The 20,309-nt window shown below is 40.0% G+C and overlaps 1 protein-coding gene across 3 annotated transcripts in view; it reads right to left on the bottom strand.

Moving 5' to 3' along the window:
• The window catches only part of NLGN1 (neuroligin 1), an 848,745-nt gene extending 830,141 nt beyond the window's left edge, over positions 1-18,604 (bottom strand). Inside the window, exon 1 of one of the 3 annotated variants that reach the window (XM_086674737.1) lies at positions 18,455-18,604. The gene's annotated coding sequence lies outside the window, so the exon portion shown is untranslated. Of the gene's footprint in view, positions 1-16,634; positions 16,981-17,993; positions 18,426-18,454 lie in introns of those variants that run through there. The other 2 variants (XM_086674736.1, XM_086674735.1) reach the window with 2 other exon arrangements.
• Positions 18,605-20,309: the final 1,705 nt, after the last annotated feature.

The following is a 20,309-nucleotide window of genomic DNA, read 5'->3' as shown; positions in this document are numbered from 1 at the left end:
TGTGGTTAAGATACTCCAAATGTTCTGACTTTGCTTGATAAACATTGAGCCAAAGACCAAGGAAAATTTTGCTCACTTTGCATTTTCCTCCTTGGTCTTCTTCTGGATCTTATTGTGAGATCTTATTCCAATTTGTTTGTTTAGAGGTCCCAGATGGACTTATTTGATAGAGCTTTTTCTATGTGGGTCTTAGGGCCTCTCCACTGCTATGTCCCAGGATCTCTTCCCATGTCAGACTGTTTCTTACTGTTTATCTTTTTAGGGCCTACACCTTCAGCCTTTTCAACATCACTCACTCCACTCCTTAGGGTCCTGCTCCAACAAATCTGACTTCATCGTGAGTGGTTGCTCCCTAAATTCTCCTTCTTTGCTCCCGCTAAAGACATAAATGTTGAGGGTGTTTTTCCTTTCAGGGCTTTACTCTTAATTACAAGAAAAGAAAGAGAAGATGGAACTAATCATGGAGAAATTACACAGCTACACAATGCCCTTCTAATTTCTTATCTAAAACTCCTGATTTCCTTTGAGGAGGCAAACTGAAGCCTCCATGTACCCTCTGCTAATTCTGAGAAGATTACAAACAAAAGACCACTGATCCCTTAAATTTATTGGTATCCTAGCTGCCTGGGGATTGCTCTTTCTCTAGTCCAATCCAAATATAGCCATTTAATCATTCCTGGGTAGGACACTGGATCCTCTATTCACCCTATCCCCTGCCCTTGCCTAGCTTCTCGAGTATTACCGGTAAGAGGACCACTACAGACTGAATGTTTGTGGGCTCCCCACCACAGTTCATATGCTGAAACCTAATCCCCAGTGTGATGATATTTGGAAGTGGAAACTTTGGAACGTGATTAGGTTATGAGGGTGGAGCCCTCATGAATTAAATTAGTGCCTTTACAAAAGAGACCCCAGGGAGGTCTCCTTCCCTTTCTGCCATGTGAGGACATAGCAAGAAGATGGCTGTCTATGAGCCAGGAAGTAGGATCTCCCCAGGCACAGAATCTGCTGGTAACTTGATCTTGGGCTTACAGCCTCCAGAAGTATGAGAAAAAAATTGCTGTTTCAGCTGCCCCTCTTTGGTAATTTTGTTATGGCAGCCCAAGTGGACTAAGACAAGTAGTATATACTATCTCCTTTGTCACACTCAAATCAATGTTCAGGCATTGACCCCTCTTTCTCTTACGCCAGTGATACAGCTACCATGTTGCTGCCAGACATAGCTTGGAGACAACAGTATGAGAATGACCGCTTCAGGCCCTACATGCCCCTTTTGTCTGAGGGCTTTCTGTTCGAATATGTCACATCCCAAGGCAATCGAAGTATGGAGATGCCACTGAGGCAATGTGGAGGCACCCTCTTTGTGCAAAGCTCACGCCAACCTTTCTATGCCTTTGAGGGTGGCCTTGCACACCACTGCCACTACTGCTTTCTCCCTCACCTTCTTCCCAGAGAGAAGAGGTATTTTTCTACCTTCTTGCCTATGGGGTAGGCAGATCAACTGATATCTTTAGGTACAGGGCTTCCCAACTGACCCACTGTCCTCACACAGCACTTCTCTAGAACATCTGGGGGCTGAGGCTCCCTGAAGAAGTGCTAGTCCTGCGGACTCTTTCCTCAGTAATGGTACCTCTTGCTACACTAAGAAGTACTATTTTAAAAATTAAAATAAAATACACAGATGCAAGGATGGATGAATAAGTACACAGAAAGTAGGTAGATAAAACAACCGAAAAATAAACTATATGTGCTCCTTTGCCTCCGAGGCAAATTTGTACACCTGAAGTCCCATAGGCAGGACATTTTGATCAGTCACATTGCATGCCCCTAACTCCCCACCACCCACCACTTCCCTCACAAATAGATTAGATATAGGCAGTTTGTCAGGGGAGCAGTTTGGCTGGGTGGCAATGCAGGAAAAGAATGAAAGGCTGTTATAAGGAAAGAAAGATAAGTACTGCCAGAGTCAAGTGCAACTAATCTTCACTCTCATTTTCTCCTTTCCATCTGTAGCACAAACCACAATAAATACTTTCCTGAAGAGAATGACTGTTATAAGGACAGGAACCTAAGAAAGCATTCTGTATCAATATTATGCACTGCAGACTTTATTGTAATCAGATCAACGAAGTGCCATTACATGAGCTAGTGGAGATCATTTTATTTTATAGAACATTCTTTCTTGTGATTATATATAATGAGATTTACCTGATTCTATCAGAGCTGGGGGGTTGAGGAGTATTAAGCATAAAGCGCTTTTGTTTAAAGAACTACAGCAATTCTGCCTGTCCAGTTTTTTTTATGATTTGAGTTAGAACTACTAAAGATAAAACAACCAAAGACCTAGAAATCTCCCTTCCAAGAACAGACAGTCGGAATCAATACATTTTCCTGAAATATTCTGTCAGAGTGGTAATTAAGAGAGTATCCCCAAGACTGCATAGACTGTTTCTTTATGAAAAAGGTCAGTGTGCTAATAAAGACGCGTGCCTATTTTTCTTTAGGTGTACTAATTTTCTCTTTCCTACTAGGGGACCCAAAGACACACTTATCTGATGTCCATACAGCAACACTGCTTCTACTGATTGATAACAAATACTAGAGGAAATATGCACACGTGTGTGTGCATGTGTGTCACAAAGAGGGGCAGCAGAATGTGTTTGAGCACTGGCATGTGCATCCAAAGAGTTTATTCTTCATTTTTATTTTTGGTAGCATAATTTACATTACAAAAACAGTAAACTGGCATAAGTTTCAAACATACAAACTTGCTAATACTATTCTGTAGAGGGACAATGACAGGATCAGAGAAAATACCTCTTGCTCCAAATACAATTTTACATTTTGAAATATGATTTACTTTCTGGATTGCAGCCAGGCAATTACCATTCACAAATATTTCAAGTGGGAGAAATGAAGTGGTTGCTGCTAGTCCCATAATCTGGAATTGCTGCTAGCAGATTTTATATATCATCAAATTTTCTGCCATTCTTTTTAGAAAATACAATAAAAATCTTAATATTTCTGCATTTCAACCCTTATAGTTAGCTTTGCTGATGCTTGAGACAAAACTGTGTAAGTGGCTCCCTCTGGTGATGCTACTAATATTCATTATTGTTTTGTTTTATTTATTCTTTTTTATTCACAACCATAGATATAAACCAGATTAGCTGGGAAAAGTAAGTAAAGTCATGGCCTGCATAACTACAGATGTCTCTTGGGATACAATTCCACTTGGAATCAAATTAGATGAAAGGTGATATCTTTCACAGTATAAGAATAGACACAGGAGAGCCTGGGTGGCCCAGCCAGTTAAGCTTCCAACTCTTGATTTTGACTCAGGTCAAGGTTCTTGTTAGATCAAGCCCCGAGTCAGGCTCTGTGCAGATAGCGCTGAACCTGCTTGGGATTCTCTCTTTCCCTCCCTCTCTCTCTATCTCTCTCCTGCTCATGTGCATGAGCTCACTCGCTCTCTCTCTCTCTCTCTCTCTGTCTCAAAATAAATAAATAAATAAGCATAAAAAGAATAGATACAATATCTTCCTTGCCCTTTTTTCTTCATTTAATATAAACCAAAGGAAACTGCAAAAGGTAAAAGAAAAGTCATGTTCACTAAACCCTGGCCAAAGTCCCCAAGAAACTACTTAAATAATACTCAAAGATTTCATTTAAAGACTTCTAATGGACCTCCGAGGCCATCAGTCACCAGCCCAAAGCTCCACTTTAACCTATGACCTACATAGCAGTGATTAGAGCAAACATGGGGTCATAAAATGTCCTTTCCAAGAGGCAACCAAAGGCTCCAGAACGGCATTTCTGAATGACAACATCTCCTTCCATGGCTCTGATCCATCATTGTCTCTGACGACTGCTCTTTCAATATTAAGTCCTACCCAAAGACAGCCAATGTTTGAAATCAGGGCTCCCAAGTCAGTCACCACAGTTAAAGCCACAGGGATTTTTCTTAAGGCAATTTGCAGGCTCCTTCATGGTGATCTTGTCCTCCTTTCTGCCCAAGAGGCAGCACATCCTCCCTGATGTACTTCTCTAAAACAGCGTATCCTCTACCACCAGCCAGAATGTTAATGCATTATCACTCTGTACACTGAGAAAACAAGTGACCATATGTAGCCTATGCCAACGGAGCTGTAACTGTGAAGAACAATGGCTCTGAGTCAACAGCAGAATTAAACTACTCCCTCTTATGAAGCTCTTCTGAATATTTTAAGTGTTGCCTTGAAAGTGTGGGATTATGTGCAAGCATAAACATTAGCTTAATGTAATTTTTTGGTTTGGAATATGCCAGAGTTTAAAAATCAGAATTGAAAAGCAGAAAATAACTTTGGTATAAATTTAATTTTTTCATGTGTGATTAAAACATGATTGAAGAGGCATACTTTATGTATAATTAAAGTTGCTTTGTAATTAAGAGATTTAAGCATGTATAGAAAATGATACAGCTTAGTTTGGAGATTTTACAAAGGCGCCTATTAAACACTCACTCCCTAGCAAGCCTATGACTCAAATGTTTCCACATCCTAATGCTGATAGAGTCCTTGAATTTTTTTAAAGCTGCCAATTTCACCATTTATAAATGCTTTATCCTTCCTTCCATGTGTTAATAAAATAAAAACAGCCCTATCTTCCTTGCATTAGGCAAGCCAGGAATATAGAACATTCTATATCTGAATTTCAAAAGCTCTGGGGGGAAAAAACAAGTATTCCCAGGACATTTGAGACAAGGTTTGACTTGTCTTTGCTGTCTTCATTGTGACTAGCACTGCACGGCACACAAAAAGTGTGGGATAAATGGTTATTATTGAGTGAGCAGAGAACGTGTTTGTGTACACGTGTGGAGGGTTATCATGATAACAAGAGCACTCAGAGACATTGTCTATGTGCCAAGCAAAGGTACTAAATACATTATTTCACTTAATTCCACAACAGCCCTACAAGGTTGACATTATCAACCCTATTGGACAGATACATAAACAAAATCAAAGAAAACCTAAAGGCTACAAAAAAACACATATTTTAATACTATCGTAGCAACAGGATCACCTTTGGGGCTAAGAGCAAGACAGAGGTTTGTTTGCCTCAGTCTTGTTTATTTTATAGTCCTTTTCTCACACCGAAGTTTCTCAATCTCCCACCTTCTCCAGGGATTGCCTCCTGTCCTCCCTTTGGGGCTCTAAAGCATCCTTCTGGTTAACACTTGGCATGAACCAAGGTTCATCTCATTGGCAATTGGTCCTGGTTTAAACTAATATTCCTGGCCTTCCCCATAAATACCTATTTTACATTTCATTCATTTTAGATGAGTATCACATGGGGAAGGAAAGAATTCAGACAAATGTATTCATATAAATAAACATAAACACTTATTATTCATGTAAACATATTATGTTTATATATACATATATATACCTGTTTCGCAAGCTTGTGTCTAGCAGAAAATTTAAAGGATATTGCAAACGATGCTCTTTATACTGTCTGTATGTCCCTGATAGACTATTCCATTTCAGTGACTGGGACTTCTCTCTGCCCTGTAGTAACATCACCTCACTCTTTTGTTATTTTCAGGTTTGCATGGTAGAGAGAGGGCCCCACGAGAGGTAGTTCTGTGGCGTTTCATGCTTCTTTGGAGTTTTAGAGAAGACCAGTGAGGGAACGACATTCTACACTGACTACTAGGACTATTCCCAGTGTATTTCTGACTAGCAGAGTCAAAATGCACCAATTCATGAGAAATTACAACCGTGTTTATGGAGTTGTATAGAAAACATGCTCATGCTTTTCTGATGCATTCTCTGTTCTCCAGCTGCTGGTTATTCTAAGCACTGATTCCTAAAATGAGCTGTTTTTACAAAAAGTGGATTGAAGGAGAGTCGGGAGGGACATGTTGATTTCATGTACAATTTAGTAGAAACAGAGGAATATATCTCACTTGAAATTGCACTTCTTAGGTCTTGGTAATATTATAATCCTTTAAGTAATGATGAGGATGATCTCTGGGTGTTAATAGACAGATTAGCACCAACTAGAACCTCTCTCCCTTAAGCAAATGGGACATTTTGATTATAAGTGTCCTGTAATCAGAAGTTCTGAAGGGACTGACTAGAGTATTATATTGAATGGGAGCATGGGAAAGATGTTTTGGGTGCACAATGTCTCTAGTAGTTTCTGGGGAGAGGCTGCCCAGGTTAGAAAACAGTATCTGGGCAAGTTAGGATAAGAAGAATCTTGTTTGGTGACAACCAATGATCTCAAATTGATTTAGTACTTTTTTTTTTCTTCTTTTTCAAATTTTTATTTAAGTTCTAGTTAGTTAACATATAGTGTAATATTGGCTTCAGGAGTAAAATTAGTGATTCATCACTTACATATTCAAATTTATTTAGCATTAACCAGTTATATTACTTGACATATACTCAGAAAGTTATATTTTCCATTTTAAATAATTTAATTTGCTTTCTAGTTTCTTCTGATGTGAGTAATATGAACCAGTTTTCCTGAGGAAACTATTATCTCAGGGGAAATACATAATTGACATTTCTGATTTGCAGAGGTCCTAAGCCAAACTACTGAACACAGAATGAGATGTACCTTTTCAATAAGCACCTTTCTTTCTCTTCTACAATAGTACTTCTTAATGTGGGTTGTCTTATTTATTTACTTACTTTACTTTTGAAAAAGCGTAGAACGACCAATTACCTCTGCTACATGTCCTATTCTTAATTTTTTTGCTTTTCTTCAAGCAGTGCTTTGCTCCCTTTTCTCCATTTGTTCATATCTCAATCTCCTTTTTCACAAAACCTTCCTAAAAGTAAAACACCCTTCTTTATAACTTCTGTCAATTATCTCCCTGTATTTACAAACTAATAATTCTATAATCATATATATATACATACACATATATGTACATATATGACACATGTATGTATTGCTGTCTTGTACATAAAATTGATGCATGAAAGTATTACATGAAGACTGGGATGTTTTGGTCCAAGTTCAATCGTTGTATAAATCCAGCAAAACATTATATATTTTGGCCTGCTTTGTCACTTGCAAACTGAGGAGGCTGGCCTACACTTGTCTAAAAAAAACATTATGGCCCTTTCAGCTTCTCAGATGGAAATACCATTGGATATTTATTTTTAAATTTTAAAAAGGAATTATCCCTTTTAACATCATATTTTTCATATTATCTGGGGTCAAAAACAAGGATTTTCCCCTTTAGTCAAAAAATATTTATTGCAATGGGAATATAACCTCAATACCCTAATTAATGATCTAAAACTCTAAACCATTAAACATTTTAATCTTAAACACTAGTATTAGTTATCACAGATATTTTTCTAATAGACCAAGTAACCTAAATAGAGGATTAAAATAATTTAATTAATTAAATTCAATAAAAATCTACTTCTTTGCAGCAATATTATGTATTCTGTACTTGACTTGTATGAAATGGGAGCTTCAAGAATATCTCGTCAAGGGGCGCCTGGGTGGCGCAGTCGGTTAAGCGTCCGACTTCAGCCAGGTCACGATCTCGCGGTCCGCGAGTTCGAGCCCCGGGTCGGGCTCTGGGCTGATGGCTCGGAGCCTGGAGCCTGTTTCCGATTCTGTGTCTCCCTCTCTCTCTGCCCCTCCCCCGTTCATGCTCTGTCTCTTTCTGTCCCAAAAATAAATAAACGTTGAAAAAAAAAAAAAAAAAAAAAGAATATCTCGTCAAAAGAAAGGGTTTTCTTCATGCTCTAGAAATCAACTTACTTTTATGGCCAAAAAGATAGGTGAGAGGCCACAGTGTTTTCTTTGTGGTGACTATACTACAATGAGAGAAAGGAGAGTGGCATACCTCTGCAGAGCTTGTTAGTCATCAGAAAGTAAGTACCCAGCTTTCTGACCACTTAGGAGCAGTGGCAATTTTCAAATACAATACAGAGAACAAACACTGTCGCCTGTGCAATTGCACAGTAAGAACTGTCAAGATATTTCCACAAATAGTAGCATCTGACTGATCCAACCCAAGACTACTCTTTCTTTTATTCATATTTTTTTAATCAGTGGTATGCAGTTGAGTAATGATAAAACAAAAAAAAAAAGTAAAATTCATTTTTACCTGCCAATTTCCTCTTGCTTTTTACTGATGACTCTTTCTCTCTCTTTTTTTTTTTTAATGTTTATTTATTTTTGAGAGGGAGAGAGAGACAGAGCATGAGCTGTGGAGGGGCAGAGAGAGAGGGAGACACAGAATTCCAAGTAGGCTCCAGGCTCTGAGTCGTCAGTCCAGAGCCTGATGCAGGGCTTGAACTCAGGAGTTGTGAGATCATGACCTGGGCTGAAGTCAGATGCTTAGCCAACTGAGACGCCCAGGCGCCCTCCGATGACTTTCTTTTTAAGCGGAATATTTATATATAGTGATAGTTAATTCCTTGTGTAAGTTTTCTTTGTTCTTGGTATAAAATGCATTTTCTCCTTGCCTCTTCCCACTTTTTCACTCTTTATTTGCCTTTGGTATATTCAGTAATCTTTTTCATCCAGTATATTTGAGGAGAAGGGTCCTAAATCCTAACTGTTCTGTTGAAACTTCTGTATTGCTTATAGTTGTTTTAGAGAGCAAACAAGATATATGTAAACCTCCAGAAACTGTAAAATCTTAAAGCTATACAATAAATCTTAAGGCTATATAATATCTATTATATATATTAAACTTACTAGTTTAAAGGAACACTTATCATTACATGTTTATATAATACCAGCTTAATCATATATTATTATTATAAACATTCTTTATTACTGATTGTCTTTACCCCAAACAGTTATGAGAGCCAAAAGACACATTAATTTCAATTAGTCTAGCTGTACATTTTAAACATGGAAACTGAGGCCCAGAGAGCTTACATGAATTATAGGAAGTGACAGTTAGTAAGAGTCCACTCTACAAACATAGGTTTCTTGATTCCTAGTCTGTGCTTTTCTTCATCCTACCATTCTCTCTTTGGAAGACTAGCTCTGTTTTATATAATACAAGCTGGGAGGATAAGTAGAGAATAAAAGGGGATAGAATTAGATTCAATCATTCTGTCTAAGAATTATGTAGTAATCTCTCATATCCAAATGCTTAGAGATTAATTAGTTGGTTAATTAATAATCATTACTGCATTAGCTCCCTTAAAAAATGAGGACAGATGTAGCATTAAAGTTGCCACATTTCATTGATTCTGACACATTTTTTGTAACCTTTAACATCTTTGAAATCAGGATGCATTTTAGAATTCCTATAGCCAAGCAGTAGTGGAGGCACAGGTGTCATTGGCTTTGTGTGTAAAAATTGGTTGTGTTCCTCTTGCCATAAACAGACAGCCACGACTTCTGACATTTCAAGACAATTTAAGAAATAAGTATGAGATCTGGTTGTCATCTGAAAATTCTCAGTTGTCACCTTCTAGTAGGATCAACAGAACACCAGCATCAAACTTTTCAGAAGGTATCAGCTGCTTGGAATGAAATGTTGAAGATAATCATGGAGCACTCTTCAGAAATAGCATACCACCAAACACAGAGACTATCATCAGAAAAAACATGGATATGGATACCTCTGAGTCAAAAGAAAAAAAAAGATTCAGAAGAGTGAGGATCTAAATAGAACAAATTTTCTTTAATTCTTAAACCAATGTATTTATTAATATTATGCTTCTTATATATTTACAAGACTGATATAGTATAAAACTATACATCTGTTTAATTTAGGTTGCTCTTATAAAAGTATAAAATAAAAATTCTAAGTGGTAGGAAAGAATTGTGTAATGATTTGAGATGTTTCTTCTTTCAAAGGTGTACTTAAAATAATGTGTCCTGTAATCAGGTGTTCCTCAGTTTTGATGAAACATAGTATATTCATTATATAATTAACCATTTTATTCCCTGAGAGAAGCTTTAGGAACTTGCAATATCTGAGGTCAATTCTGTGCACCATAATTATTTCACAGGGGATTTGTCAAAGTATGAGATACTGCCTGGGTCTAGACAAGAGAATGTCAGATGCTTAGAAAACATGTTCTCTTGGTGGTTTTCATTTGATACAAGAGTGCCCACTAAAATGTGGATCTGTTTAGAACAAAATTTCACTATGGTTCCATTTTTAAACATACCTTCTATTAAAACAAAAAGGAGAAGCATCTGTTTCTGCCCGTAAACACAGATGGAGTTACTAATTATGATTTTAAGTTTGATTCAAATAATAGTTCACCTGGAGGTGAGCAGCCCAGGTCAGAGGTGGTTGCTGTGGCACAAACGGCTTCAGGCATGGAGCCCAAAAATAGAGCACTGGCAATGGAAAGATGAGATGCTGAAAATGCATTCATTCTAAAATGCTGATAGTTAACTCAGGAGATAGATAGCCAATGGCCATCACAACATTTGTGTTAAAACAAAGACAGAGAGATCAAATCCATTCTTTTCTTGCTCATGGTTCTTTTACATGGTGGCTTTGGTGTTAAAGCTTATTTGACCATTTTTATTAGGGAGAAAGTTATTAGATAGGAATGAGATCGTAGAAATTCTTATGCTACAGAGGAAAGAAAAGTTGAAAACCCATTTCTATATGACCACAGAGCAAAATACGTATGATGAGTTCAAGTTTTTTACACTTTCTCCACCTACCCTGCCTTAGTTTACCATCAAGCTGTAAACTACAATGTTTATCAAAATGATTCAAGCACTGCTGGTATCTCCTTTCCCTGAAATCCTATTGCACATGCTAATGGAAGCATAATTCAGCAGTTTATTGCACACAATACTGTCTAATTTCTGAACATGTATTCATTCAGGAGAAGACACTTACTGAGTGATATATGACAGCACTTGTTTGTACATGCACATATACATATATTCTTCCTCTTTCAGAAAAAATTTGAATCACAAATTATTTATGATAAAAAGCCAAAATACAATAAAATCTTAGAGCAAAGTTTAAGTTAAAAAAATAGATTCAAATAATAAAGCAGGGTAGAAGGAGATGGTTAAGAACCCCTTTTCAACTGAACACAAAATTGACTCTATCCTTCCATGAAGTCAGACAAAAGAATGAAAATAAAGCTTTCTTTGTTTTTAAAAAAAAAGACTCATAATGTTCATTGAGAGAGATACTCCCTGGCATGTAGACTGAAAACCCTCCCCTAGGCCCTCCAAGTAAACAGTTATCAAAAGCAGCAGGGTAGTTTTAATTTGGGCATAACTAATATCAAGTCCTTCATCATGAGAATAATTGGCAAAGGATTCAGTTATTTCTCTCATTATTCCTGAATTATGATTATAATATCATGTGACAAACACAGATAATCTATTTAGTAGAAGAGGAAATGCTTTGATTTAACTACGGCTATATTATATAATGAAGGCATAAGTTGAAAAGATACGGTTTTGTATTTAGACATGTAATGTACCATAATTTAGTGTTTGTAATTCTTCTATCCAGGGCCCATTCCTACATTTTCTGATTCTCCAGGTAGTATTTTTTTAAATCTCTGGAGCATCATGAAAGAATCATTCTACATCAGAAGCAGGCAGCCTGACATGTATTCAGTTTATGTTCATGGATTCAAAGACTGGTTAATGCGTGTGTGTGTTTTCCAATATAGTCATTCCATATTATAAGAAGTTTGAGGAAGACAGAGCATGACGTTTATGGAATACCCTATTAGGTACCCAAGATTACAGCTATTGCCTCCTTCCTCCCAGTTAACAAAAGCTCTGATTTTAAGTACGACCTTGCCATGTCCACAGGGAAAGGAGACCTCCCCTCAGCCCTAGGGGAAGGACCATGATTAACCAAAATCAATCATGCACAATGCATTATCTCTTTGCCAGTGATCATTTTAGGAGTAGGATGTGTCATAGTTTTAGTCAATCAAGCATATTCTCATTTCCATAAGACTGCAACTCTTTGCTTTGAGTAGGACTGTTTGGCTCTGTGATAGCCATATTGTTTTTCTTCTTCCCAAGATGGAGAGCCAAGAGAATAACAGCAAAGTTTATCCTAGAGCCCTGACATCCTTGAACTTCTGAGTTAGCTGGACCAGTATACCTCCAGAATCTTTGTTTTGTGAGATGTCTTCACTGTTAAAGCCTTTAATCGGTTTACTTTATTCTGTTACTTGAAGGCAAAAGTTTCTTAATAGACACCATATTTTATATTTCTATATTCTACATAAAATTGAGCAAAAGTTGGCATTCAAAAGACTCATAAAGAATGAACAACAAGGGTAAGAAGCAGAAAAAAAAATTGTAATCAATCAGACAAGATTACTGGCCCATCACAGCAATGTTGATATATCTTTGTAAGGTAGAATTCTCCCCTATAATGATATCCAATAGTACTTCTTTACCACAGTGAGGTAAACAACTGAGCAATCTAATTTAAAGCTACTATAGCCCATGCTAACATAGCTGTACAAGAAACCATTATTTTATCTAATGCCATCACTAGCATGTGCTTTCCAAATACAAGCATTAGAAAGTTGTATTAAAACACTAGATCTGCATTTTCATCTTCTCTGACAACATTTCTCACTATTGACCACTAATTTATAAATATGAATAACAAACTTTACTGCTTTCTTCAGTAGATTGAAGGGGATGGAGTGCTGTCACTCACACACACACACACACACACACAATGTTAGGAAGAGCAAAATGCCTCCATTCTGCCCACTTATTTTCCAACTAAATTAGCATCTAGAGGGAGAAAACACAGTATTATCCAAGTCATTTTGTTAAATATTTAGCATGTGAAAAATTTTATCTATCCTCTTTTATTATTGTTTGCTTTCCTTTTTTTACTTTTCTCCTTTTAAAATATTTAGATGAATTTTCCATATTCATTTATCCTGTCATAGTGGTAAACACTTCTAGTTTCCAACTACAAATCCATTTCCCTTTCTTTTTTCAGATTCTGATTTTCTCTGAGGTACTGGTATGCCACACTAAAAATATTGTTTCTGACCTCTCATGTACCTAGAAGTAGCCATTTGACACAGTTCTGGCAGTGATATGAGAATGGAAGTCAACAGGAAGAATGTCCGCATCACAAAAAAAGAGACAAACTGCCCAAGGAGAAGTTTCATTTGGCCTTTTCTTCTCCCCCTTTTTCCTCTTTTCTTTTCTTTCCTTTCATTTCCTTTTCTTTTTTTCTTTTTTTTCTTTCCTTCCTTCCTTCCTCCCTCTCTCCCTTTGTCCCTCCTTCCCTCCTTTCTTAAGCAATCACATAAAGAGTCCACTACCATTTATTAAGCAAAAACCAAATAGATCCTCACCACCACTACAATGCAAAGAAAAAGAGGAAGTAGTAACCGGGAATTACCTTCCTCTGACTTTGGGCAATCATTGCCAATCCAGGACAATTCTACCTCTAAGGGCATTTGGCAATGTCTGAAATAACTCTTGGTTGTCAAAACTGGATGGGTAGGATGTGCCACTGGCATCCAGTGAGTAGAAGCCAGAGACACTGCTAAACATCCTAATTTCCCCCCAATGAAGACAAAGGTTTATCTGGCCCAAAATGACAATAGTGCCAGTTGAAAAATCCTAGAGTATTCTCGTTATCTTTCTTTGGGCCTAGAAAGCAGACATGATGCCAGAAGCCCAGCAGCAATCTTATGACCATGAGAAGAAAAATACCAAGATTATAAAAGAAGTCTAATTCTTTCACCAAATGTTTAAACAACTGTCTTCTTGAGTTTTTATTATATGAAATAAAGAAACCCTTATTTGCTGCTAGCCAAGTTTTCTGTTACCTCATAGCCAAATGGATTTCTAAAGAATACAGTTTTCAATCATTTCAATCATTTTTCAATCAATCAATACAATTTCAATCAATTTCAAATTATTTATTTCATGTTCATACATGGGTCTAAGCATTCTGAATAAAATGATAAATCAAGTATGGTTTTTCACCTATGGGAACTTGCTATCAACTGAGGAAACCAAACATCAGGAAGTGTAAAAGGCAGGCTACTCCTGGTATAAAAAACGTGTTGTGGGAGCTCATGTCGGAATCCAGGAATGAAGCAGGATGGTGGAGGAAAGGCCACTCTAAGGAAACAAAATGTTCTCCTATCCTACATTTGGGGTGTGTGTGTGTGTGTGTGTGTGTGTGTGTGTGTGTGTGGCAGGTAGGGGATGTGGGAAAGTAGTCCATGGAGAAATATTAGTATAAGTCAGGTACAGAGGCATAAAATGGGGTGGTATTGGGGAATGTAACAAGTTACAGTCTTGTGAATGGAAAGAGGAAAGTGGGGAGGAGTTCTAGGTGGAAGGTATTTTAACCTAAAAAGTAAAGTTGGGGAGTAAATTGTGCAAAGAATTAAAAGCCATCTGCATTCTGGACATTAGCATCCATGCTATAAGGAACATTGGCCATTGTTAACAAGAGATCTGCAAGACCAGACCTGCATTCTAGGAAAAAAAATAAGTTTGATGAACTGAACTTGGGTGATTCCATTTACAAATAATGAAAATATAACTGAGGAATCATATCTTCCTACTTACACTCTGGCTTCAAACTTCACTTCAAAATACTTTAAAATGTGGCAAAAGTGTACTGTTGAACTGCTGTGGTTTCAAATCTTACTGTTAATTCCAGTTGTGTTTTGCTTACAAAAACTACAAACTGGCATGTTAGGTAATTCATAAAGTAATTCCTTTGTATAAAAATTTTAAAAAAGGATTACTATGCTTTGCTAAAAATACTCAAAATTATTTGTTTCAACACATGGCAACCCAGAGAGGCATTTGTCAAGCATACCTAAATCTGTATTAATATTATCCCAAAGCTGTCAATAACATTAAAACTTATATGGAAACAAAAAAAAATTTTTTAACTCAGAGAGCTTAGATTTGTATCTGTAGTCTCTAGTTACAGCTATTTAATTATCCTATTTTAAAAAATCCTAACTAATTTAAGGAAATTTGAAGGAAGATGTAGATCCTGTCACTGGATAGCCATGTGAAAATAATAAAAGTGGAAAAAAATATGAAAAGTTCAGAGTTGGAAGAGGCTTTAGGAAGTCAGGGAACTCACTCAGCCCTGCAAAGAATCACCAAGCCTTCATGCACTCTATGTGCAGCAAATGGAGTTCTCTGCCTACCTTCCATGAGTGTATATTCCAATGTCAATTTCAAAACAAGTGACACATTTTTATTTTGAAAATGTTATACCTAGACACATAAGAAAATTTTCACAAATGAAATGACACCATGGGAATAGAGATAAGACTGACAGAAAGTACTCTGGGGGTGAAGGAAGGGAGACTGTGAAAAGAAGGGGAACTGAAGAAGGCTTTTCTTTACCCCCACGATGCAGGAACTCTAGGATAGTCTGCTAAAAGATTGACTCCTTCAATTTCTGCTTATGTTAAGAGGATTGGAAAGACTAACTGTAGAATAGCAGGCTTACAGAAAACAGTTACTTATTTTAATCAAACCATGTAATCAGAAGGCCTGAGTAATGATTAACTTCCACTTTCTCTGTAAATCATTCAATCACTCAGCAGTGCAGGTAGCCTTAAATTCATTCTCTGCCAAGGGCACAGTAAACTTAATGTTTTTGTACTTAACATTTAATATCTTAAATGTGTGCATGGCCATTGCTTCTGAGCTCATTTAAAAAGCTGGTGTTCTGCTAGGTTGCAATGGCTGATTGAAATGCCGAGACATTTTATAGCTTTTACACTCAAACACACGTACCCACACCTTTCCTTAGTGATATTTTTATATCTATGTTCTTATTTGTAATTAAGCAAAATTAATTTTGGAGAAATGCATTAGGACCCTGTAATTTTCATACACAGCATAAGAATTTATTTAAGCGAAAACAGTCTACTGTAGTTTCACTATAAGAAAAAGAAAAATGAGAATATTAAGTACCTATAAAATGCAGAGTAACAGATACAGGGTTTGCCATTTGAATTCATGTTTCCTAAATCCTACATGTATCACTATGGCCCTGGAAATGAAAAAGAAATAGTATAATACCTTTGTGGAGGCCGACTGCCCATAATTTAGAATAATCACAAATGAATCGAATGTCAGACACATGATTTCCCTCATCTCTATAACACGCTAACAACCTCCTCTGGAATAAATTATTCCCAACTCAAAATCTCAACCTAAAATAATTTTAAATTCACTGCAGGTGGTTTTTCATTTCTACTCACAAAGCACTGTGCTGGACGGTCAGGAGCCAGGGGAGAACGTTTGAAATGTTTGGACTACCTTGTCTTCCTGGGGGACTTTATTGCCCAATATGCATAATCTATTAGCTGCTCGTCGCGGGGGGATCTAGGGAGTGACATCTTGACTTGCACCACGCAGATCCGAAAAGCTCTTCTCAGGAAATGCGGGGAAGAGCAACTTTCTTATCCCTGTCAAACTAAGAGGCGGAACCACCCCCTGAACTAGCCCGAGGCCTGGGGAGAGCAGGGGGCTGAAGGCAGCTCCGCCGCCCTCCGCCAGGGCTTCTGGGCGAGGGATTTCTTTTGGAGGCGGCATTGTTCCTCCATCTGTTCAGCCTCCGTATCTCGCCAGCAAACCCTCCCCGCTCTTTCGTATTTTTTTCCTTATTTCTTTAGTACCTCTCGGCCGATTTCCTGGCTCTTGGTCTCTGTGGTCCCTGGGCACAGCTCTAGGCTGAAAAGCTGCAGTGACTGGGGCGCCGCTCTAAGGCGTTGGAGGCGACTGCACTCGTCCGCACGAGCTCGGGAAGCGTGCGCGCCTCACACTCGCCCTCTCCCTTTTCTCGGCTCCCTCCGGCTCGGACGGGCTCTCCCGGCCTCGCGTCCGCCGACTACGGCTCGCCTTTCCTGCGGTGTCTCCTCACACCAGCTCCGCGCGGCGTCGGCCGCCGGGTCGTCGGCGCACGACACGACGCCCCCCCACCCGCCGGCCGGGACTCGGGATTGAAGGGTCAAGGCGCCGCGGGGAGGCGGGGAGGAGGAGCGAGGAGAGCTGGGGCAGGTGGGGAGCGCGGGGGCCGGGGCGGGGGCTGGGGGTGGCGGGGCGGGCAGAGGCGGGAGAGTGAGCCCAAGAAGAGCCAAGATGCATCTGCTCCGAAAGCGCCAATGAAGAGAGGACAGAGGGGGGCAGGAGAGGAGAAGAGCAGAAAACACCCACTGACTGGGGTGGGCAAAACGGGCAATTTGCAAACTGCCGGGGCGAGCGAGGGTGAGCGGAGGGGGAAGGAGGCTGAAGGGAGAGAAGAAACACATAAGGGCAAGTTTCCACCTCTCCCCAGAGGTCGAGTCTGAAAATGCGTCCCCTGGGCAGGGAGTTAAACAGGGACTGGTCATGGTGTCAAGGGTGGATCTGAAAAAGGAATTTAGTATCGTGTAGTTTTTCCTACACTAGACTCCGCTCCATCTCGCTCAACTCTGGTAAATGACCCTCCAAGTAAAATGAATTGGCTTAATGTAAAAACGGAAGCTGAATTTCCTCCACTGTGGACTCCCCCTGAGGTATGGGTTTGTTTTTAAATGAAAATAAGCGTTTGGGAGGTTCCATGAACCCCAGTGCTAAAGAAACCACCCAGTTCATTAAAGTTCATTATTTTTTTTATTGCTTTTATTTTCGTCAGAGGAAAGAGGTGAGGGGTTGGCACCATGAGATGCTTAAAACAGCTATCTAGGTAGCGTTCTTTTTCAAAAAGACAAAATGGGTTTCCTGAAACAGCTAAAGGGGGATTGGGAAACTCGGTTACTCGGCTGGGAAAAGAGAGAGAGAAGCATTTAAACTCTAACAGACGATTAAACCTTCAGCACCCCCTCTCCCCAATCCATCGGAACTGAAAAAGGGTTAAGCGTACCTAAGAGAGTGAGCAGGGCAGGGTTGGTGGAAGGTGGGGAAGAGGAGAAAGAGACAGGGAAGTAGGAAGTTCTCGGCAATCCCCGGGATTAAGATAAACGCCTGAGGTCGGCGGACGCAGGAAGCTCCCTTACCTTTCTCTCTAAGCCCCGTTTGCACCTGATCTGCAACCATAAATACTTCGTGATGCTTAGTGTGCAGCCAAACGATGGCCGAATGTTAAACAATTCTTCACGCTCCCTCCCCTTTTTTAAAAACAGGCTCAAAAGAATGTTAATACTGTTCTCGTTATCCATCGGCTCCGAAACATTCCGCTTTGTCGGGAAGAGAGACGAAAACCAAGCGCTTGGGCACGCATATATGTATTTACATATTATGCGGTCGGTATATAAACATATATACGTTTTCTGCATATAAATCCAAAAAGAAAAGCACCACAGATGCCTCTGGAGAGGGAGGGGACCGGGAAGAGAAAAACTTGGCAAGCCAAATATATCCAAAGATTTATCAGGAGCCACCTGCTTCAATACGCAGAATTCCCGAGAAGATTTACAGGGAGAAGAAAAAAATTTAATAAAATACCCAAAACACACACTTGCAACTGGAAGACGCCTAAGACGCGTGGAAATGGAGAGGATGAGAAGATCTCCTGAGGGTAAAGATCCGCCAGCTAAGTGAGCAATCGCCTCCGAAAATCACAGGCGGGGAGGTGGCTGCAGATCGTCCCCTGCTCCGGTCCCCGCCGCCGCCGCCGCCGCCGCCGCCGCTGCTACCTGTAGACACGCGCACACACACGCACACACACGCGCGCACACACACACACAGCACAACCCTCCCCCCACCCAGCTTCTTCTCCCACCCACCCACCCCCCCCCGTGGCGTTGCCGGGTGCAGGAGTCTGAATTAAGCTAGACCCATCTTTCAGACCCCGTCCTGCCCCTCAGAACCAGGACTCCCCCCCTCCGCCACCCCTTCTTCTCCCGGTTTATTGCTCAGCATCCCCTCCCCTACGCGTCCCCTCCCTCCCCCCCGGGCCCGAGCAGCGATCGCAGTGGGGTGGGCTTTCGGGGGTGCGGGTCCGGCGGTAGCTAACGTTATGCTAGTGGTGGTCCCTCCCTTTACAAGTTCCGCCCTCCCCCCTTCCTCCTCCCGCAGAGACCTAGCCTCCTCCGCCCGCAGCGCGGAAGGCGGCAGGAGGGGTTAAGGGCTCCGGGCGTCACGTGTGACGTTCACCGAACCACTCGGAGGAGCGTGTGAGTGAACGGGCCCGGCCGCCGAGCCGCGAGGCCTTGGACTCGAGGAGTTTCTGTGTTCTCGGCGTCATTGTGCTCCCTTCCAGGCGTTTTCGTCTTGGTAACTGAACGCGCAGAGTTAGAGGCAAGAGCCTCCTGGCGTGCCTCTTCAGTTTTCGTCCCTGTGGTAGAGCTCTTGCTACCAAATTCCCCCTCATTTTGTTTCCACCAGCCAGAGGCAGAGTAAGCTCCGAATTGTAGCGTCTGTTGTAGCCCCATTTGTGGGAATAGTGTAGATAAATGCCACTGCCTTGGGCCTCTGCCCCCCCCCCCCCCCCCCCGGCTGCTCCCACATCTTCTGCCACTGGATAGGTGATATTTAAAAATTCATCATAGCTAACCCGTGTTGGCTTTTGTGACGGGTGTGACTCACTATACCACATCGTTTACCCACCTCTGATCAGCTTCTCTGTGTGAATTTTTGAATGAAAGTGAATTGTGGGACAGGGCCCTGACAACAGAAGCATTAAATTAATCAATTGCAATGTGTCATAATTCAAACAAATAAATCCACCAGTGGGAAATCGCTAGAAGAAATTGTGACACTCAGTGTAGAAAAGTGGTGTTTTTGTCTTATTAAGTGCTTGCCTCAAATTTCTCAAACTCGTGTTTTAATGAGATTTAATGAGTATGTTTTCATCTGTAAAATTTAGATAAAAGAAAGGAACTTTTTTGTGTTTGTAAATATAATTTATTGTCAAATTGACTAACATACAGTGTGTAAAGTGTGCTCTTGGTTTTGGGGTAGGTTCCCGTGGTTCATCGCCTACATACAACACCCATTACTCCTCCCAACAGGTGCCCTCCTCAATGCCCATCACCCACTTTCCCCTCTCCCCCACCCCTCATTCGCCCTCAGTTTGTTCTCTGTGTTTAAGAGTCTCTTATGGTTTGCCCCTCTCCTCTCTGTAACTATTTTTTCCCCTTCCCTTCCCCCATGGTCTTCTGTTAAGTTTCTCAAGATCCACGTATGAGTGAAAACATACAGTATCTGTCTTTCTCTGACTGATTTATTTCACTCAGCATAATACCTTCTAGTTCCATCCACTGCAAATGGCATGATTTCATTCTTTCTCGCTGCCAAGTAAAGAAAGGAACTTTAAAATAACCAACATTTAGATTGCAGTTGTCCAGAAGTATTACTCATTAATTAATTAA

The sequence above is a fragment of the Puma concolor genome, chromosome C2, assembly GCF_028749965.1.
Source record: "Puma concolor isolate L17-30 chromosome C2, mPumCon1.1.hap2, whole genome shotgun sequence".
In the NCBI taxonomy this organism is placed as follows: domain Eukaryota; kingdom Metazoa; phylum Chordata; class Mammalia; order Carnivora; family Felidae; genus Puma; species Puma concolor.
The sequence above is the reverse complement of the archived record's forward strand: the minus strand, read 5'-3'. Positions and strand labels throughout refer to the sequence as shown.